Source organism: Cololabis saira, chromosome 23 (genome assembly GCF_033807715.1).
Source record: "Cololabis saira isolate AMF1-May2022 chromosome 23, fColSai1.1, whole genome shotgun sequence".
In the NCBI taxonomy this organism is placed as follows: Eukaryota; Metazoa; Chordata; class Actinopteri; order Beloniformes; family Belonidae; genus Cololabis; species Cololabis saira.
Window position 1 is genome coordinate 15,964,685 of NC_084609.1, and position 6,076 is coordinate 15,970,760.

Genomic DNA, 6,076 nt, shown 5'->3' on the forward strand with positions numbered 1-6,076 from the left:
ATATTTTTTCTTATATTCAGCAAATACCAAGAGACAAACATGGGACACAGAAACATTAAACAAGAATGATATTTAAAAGCACTTATTTAATATGAAAGAGGCTCAAAATGATGCATAGAAAAGTCATGCAACCACAACATGAAATGAGTTTAAAGATTACATTCAGACAAACGGAGTGAGGTCCCAGATGAAATTTTCTGTTGTTTCATCTCCCACAGACATAACACTTACTGATAAAACAGTACCTGCTGCAGCTGATCAACACCGATTACCAGCTGGTATTCATTGGGAGGTTTTCTGGGGTTGAGCTCACTGCAAGCCTGGGGCTGTAATTGTTTTTGATGACTTTTCTCCCCTAGGAACCCTTTTTGATGACAAACTGGTGACAAAAACTCCTGCAGCGTAAAACACTTTTAATCTTTTAACGCATTTCCACACAGCACGAGGATTTTAGCAGGGGATTTTGTTTTACACTCCATTTATTTGATCAATGAAGTTCTGTAAACATGAGGAAAGCTCCTGGTGTCAGGTTAAAACTACTGTAGGTCTGCATTTCTCGGTAACTAAAGGAACATTTGTATTGTGTGATTCGTGTTTTTTTTCTCAGTTGATTCAAATGTCTTTGATGTTGTTTTTTGTCTTTTTCATAATTTTGACTGTGACTTTGGGTGTTTTTTTGCCTTTTCTTAGTGTGTGTGTGTGTGTGTGTGTGTGTGTGTGTGTGTGTGTGTGTGTGTGTGTGTGTGTGTGAGTGAGTGTGTTGTTTTTTGGGGGTCACTTGTGGATATTTTAAGCCTGTCAGTTTTTTATTTGTTTGTTTTGTAGTTTTTTAGCACCTTTGGGAGGGATCCGGAACAGAAACCTTTTAAGCTACACTCAGATTGTCATGCAAATGTGATTATTAGGAATATCAGCCCAAAATCCAATCTTTCTGAGCGTTCATATTATACTCTATTTTGCACATTCCCTAATCTACATGGCTGCCATGGCCTCCCTCATGATTACATTTGACTTAAACAAATCAAAGTAGAAAGTGATGAACTGTCGCAAATGTTACAAGAAGGTGACAGAGATGGCGGCCACTACATCTTATTTCAGTGTTCAGTTCGACACGGGTCAAAACAGAACTGGTTTACTCATCCCTGAATCCTTCGGTCACAAATTAAACAAAATAAATCACATTTGAGTAATCGGACTGTTTAATTTGAAACGCCACTGTGAAAATCCAGATAACAAATAAAGTGACAAATAAAATTTCAAAACAATACATTTTATGTGCTTTTTGGCTGTTCAACCTGTCAAACATTAAGGTATTACTAGGTATTATACATTAGAATATGCTAAAAACCGGATTTGGTTTGCAGTCTGAACAGCGTAAGTGGTGTAAAATTCAATGGCGTGCTGGAACTGCAAGCGCAGCTGACTTTGTTGTTTGTCCATAGTACAAGCTAAGCTCTTCTGCAGCCAAAGTCTATGTTTAAAAATTCTGCAGCTGCTCTCTTGTGCAGGAGGAAGGCCAAAAGAAAAGTAATCTGCAATCTGCAATGGATGATCATGTGATTATACCTTTTATGGTGTTGTGGCAGGTTTCAAACCTTGTTTTTTAGAATTAAACCACATTATCTTGATGCAGACTTTTAGCTCATTTCCACTAGCTTTTGTGCAGTGGATTCACATAAGTCCATTCATTCCTTTGGGAACCACTGTCTCTGACAGTTGGGAAACCCCTGCCTTTTTTTTTTTGTGTGAATTGCCTTGCGTACGTTCAATTTTTGAATTTAATTTTGGAGAACATGTATACACTGAGCTACCTGCAGCAGGAATGACAAAACCAATGGTGCTTTTTATACTTCTTTATGTAGCAATTACACACATGGCTTATGTGCAGGACCTATGTTGTAGCTGGGATTTATGTGTTTAGTTTTTTCTTTGTTTTGCTTAAACCACCAAACATGAGATGATGACAAGGCCTCAGAACTGTAGCTTCTGTTGTTTACTTAGTTTTATGGATCTCAAACATGGCAACGGAGTAAATGGAGCAGATTTTACGTGAGTTGCTGTAATAAATGTTGTTCAACAGTAACCTTTTTATATATACGGTATTTTACGGACCATTAGGTGCACCGCATTATAAGGCGCAATATCAATGAACGAGTATATTTTCATTCATAAGGCACACCAGGTTATAAGGGTGCATGATAAAACATATAAAGCGCACAAAACAGTCTGGTCAGTCGAACTTTGTTCAACTCATTCACAATAACTCAGAATATTGTTCAGTTGTAACTGATACAGAAAAATACACTCACATTTTAAATCATTCGTCTTCCACAAATCCACAAATAAAAACTGGAGGAGGTAAGCGGAGTACCAAATCCTATTCTCTGATTGGTTCATCATTGCCTGCGATAGCAGACACCTGAAGTTAGTGTGAGGTTGGAAAAACGTTGTATTCCAACATTTGATTGATTTGAAAATTGGGTTTACATTTATGTGGGTAACGTTGGTTTGACATCTAATTACAGTAAGGTAACAGTGACTAGATGTTGGATGATGGATGCTTGCCAGCACTACATGATTCAGTTCAGTTCAGTTAATATTAATTTCGAGCGGTACAACATTTTTACAACATAAGTGACCTGTGTGTAACAGAAGATTGGCGGCAGGTGTGCAACAAAATTCTAATTAATTCATTAACACTTGAAAGGGAGTGGGAAGAAGAAAACATATTTAATCCCACCCCTGTTTCTCATCAATAACTTGACAGATTTTTAAGGCTTCCTCCTGTCTTAACATTTAAACCAGAACAACGAACAAAAGACCTGTATCAAATTATAATAAAATTATTCTACAGTATTTGCATTTCATAACCACAATGTGTGTAAAATTAGGAACAATGTATATTGTAACCACGGATGACAGTTAACTGTTAACTTACATTTATAACACATACCAGCAATGGTAAGGACCACAATACCAGAAGGTAATGGACATATAGTACATACATACATACATACATACATACATACATACATACATACATACATACATACATACATACATACATACATACATACATACATACATACATACATACATACATACATACATACATGTCAGTGATTAGTTATCTAACGTGGTCTGACGGTGACTGTAATACAGTATATCTAGTTTTTGAAAATGACAAAGAAATAAGAAATAATTATTTATTATAATAGATAATCTTTGTCTTGTCTTTTTTATCTTGTAGTTGCATATTTGAGGTTTCCAATAAGCTATTGATATTCATTTAGGGGTCTAAGCGCTTGTTATGAGTGAACGATTATAGTCATGAATTAAAATAATTGTAGACTTGTGATTTTCTTATGTAATTAATGGATTTCTATGGCGACCAGTAAGTCAGCTCACAAAGGTATCAACTTTAGATGTGAGTATCTAAATCATAGCACTTAGAAGTGCATGTTTTTCATCATTGTCCATCATTGACACTCATATCAGCTCATATCCATTGTCGGTCTCGCTGCAGTATTTTCCTCCTCACTGGTCTGCTGTTGATTAATGCAGTGAGTAGTCCCAACAGGACTCAGTGAGACAAATAAAGAGGCCCCTGAAACTCGCTTTGATAATGTTTAGTTTATTATAGTACGTTAAGAACTGTACCCAAAGGAGCAATAACTTACTGATGGTCTGCAGAAAATTCCCCATCTGTGGGTCTTATTACTGTTGTAGATCAATAGCACCGATTCACCAGGGGCGGAAGCTGAAACTTTTGGCTCACGTTGACTCACAATCTATTCTGGAACAAAGAAATGATGTTGCTTAAAGGCTCTCCACCTGCAGAAAGTTGTGATACTGTACATGCTCCAACGAGGGTTTTTTTTTGTTTAAGGTGTTAGAGATGGAGGCCACTATATATGCTACATGTCAGTGTCTGTTTGTTATCATTACACACTGAGTTTGCCATGTCATAAACATGGGTCAAATCAGAACAGGTTTACTTATCCCTGAATCCTTCAGTCACAAATGAGAAAAAGTCAAATGGTCTTGCAGCTCAAAGGGGATTTTATTGCAAGGTCATTTAGATATCTGGTTTTAATTTTAGTCAGATATTCATTAAGGTGGGTTTGTAAAACTTTTTTTTTTAATTTATCTAGTTTTTGCTGGTGGTTGTTTAGTAGAATGTTAACATATTGAGGTTTATCTGGTTTAAGACATTTTTGAGTAAATGATACAGTATATTCAATCTTTTTTAAATAGCACACAGTCTCACGGTTTTTACTAAATTAATTACTGAATGGCCCCGAGCCTCCTGAGACCCCCCCACAATCCACAATTAATTTATTTTTATTTGGTGGGGAGGGTGATTGGATATGATGTTGTGAGGAGATAACTTTATTCAGTCTTCTCAATGTCAAATATAAACACAAAGCTCATTCCAGCTTACCACATAGTGATTTCTCTCTTCTAGTGTTTTTTTTTTCTTTTGTCATTTACCTCACTGGCAGCTATCGTGAAAATATTGCATTATTGCTACCAAGTGGGGGCGCAAATGACATGGTCAACTCTATAACAAAGAAGCAACACTACGCAGCATGACAGAAAATAATTGCTAAGTGACCAAACTGGTCATTTGTTGGAGACCCACTTCAGCAAATGGATAGCAATGACACCGAGGGATTTATATAACATGACTCAAATGACCCCAAAGTGGTTACACATCAATCTGAGCACAAACATTAAATCAACTAAAACTGAAAAACAAAACAAAGAGGGGATGTAAAAACCACTGCATAAATGCTAAAGGAGAAAAAAAGAATTCACAAAGCACAATCTCTAGATGTAAATGACAGAAAAGATACAGAAAACAAACAAGGAAAAGAAATGGAAATCAATACTGTTATAAGATGTATAGATGGAATACAAAAAATGGAAAAAACTTAATGGGAAAAAACATTACTATGCGTATAGACTAAGACTCAGGAAGTGATAACAGAAAAAATAATTTAAACACAGAAAAATACAATCAACTGAGAAGACAAAAATGTATTGAAGATACACTAGCAGTCAGAAAGCAATGTATCAAGCTAAACAGACACTGAGCACACGTGGCTGCAAAACCACTTAGAAGAAAGGCAACATGATTTTTGAAGCGACACAGGGAGCCCAGTCTCCGAACAAAATTAGTCAAACAATAATAAAGTTTCCCATATAGCATTTAGGCATATTAGAGTATATTTAGGGATGTTGTCTATGAACTAAATGGGACAATATAAATTGTGCAATTTTGTATGTTTCACACCATGAACCTAAAAATTTTTTAAAAGGAAGTGTATTTGTATTAAATAGCTGCTATCTGACACATCAAACTCCTGCACTTTCCATTGTGTGCTGGTATCTGAGCTCTTATCAGCATACAAACTATGTTATCCATCATTAACATGACAGGTTTTAATCGAAAAGTAATAAATCTATAACTCCTGACAGGCCCGACAATTACCCTCCATTGTTAAACCACAACACATTATGTAATCGTCTACATCAGCAGCTGGCTCTGTCTCTGACATGAAAAACACGGTCGGACTCTGAGACTTCCAAATCCCTCTCTCCACTGACGGTGCTCTGTGCATATAGATTGAGCATTAAGATATTGACTCGTGGCCTTGTAAGGCAGCAGGCGCAAGAAGTCATCGCATGCTTTATTTCAGATGACAAAGTGCAAACAAGTATGAAAAAGGAGAACGCAAGACTCTGATCAGTCATTTCTTTTTACTCTAGGGGCCTAAACACAGAGAGCGTTTGATGCACCTTTTTAGAAGTGGGGAGTGCAAAGCTTTTAAAAAAATAAATGACTAAAAGAGGTGTGCTCTTCACAAGAGGGTTTTTTATGTGTGTGAGAGAGTGAGACTTTGTTGAAAAGGTGTATACTGCATTTCCTGTGAAACACCAACAGCTGCTTAGATTTATACAACAATTTCTGATTCGTCACTTTCACATAGACGATTTAGTCCAATTTGCAAAGGCACCAAGCTTTCCAACCAAAATTCTTGTTTGTAGCAAATTGGAGACCATTTGGTGC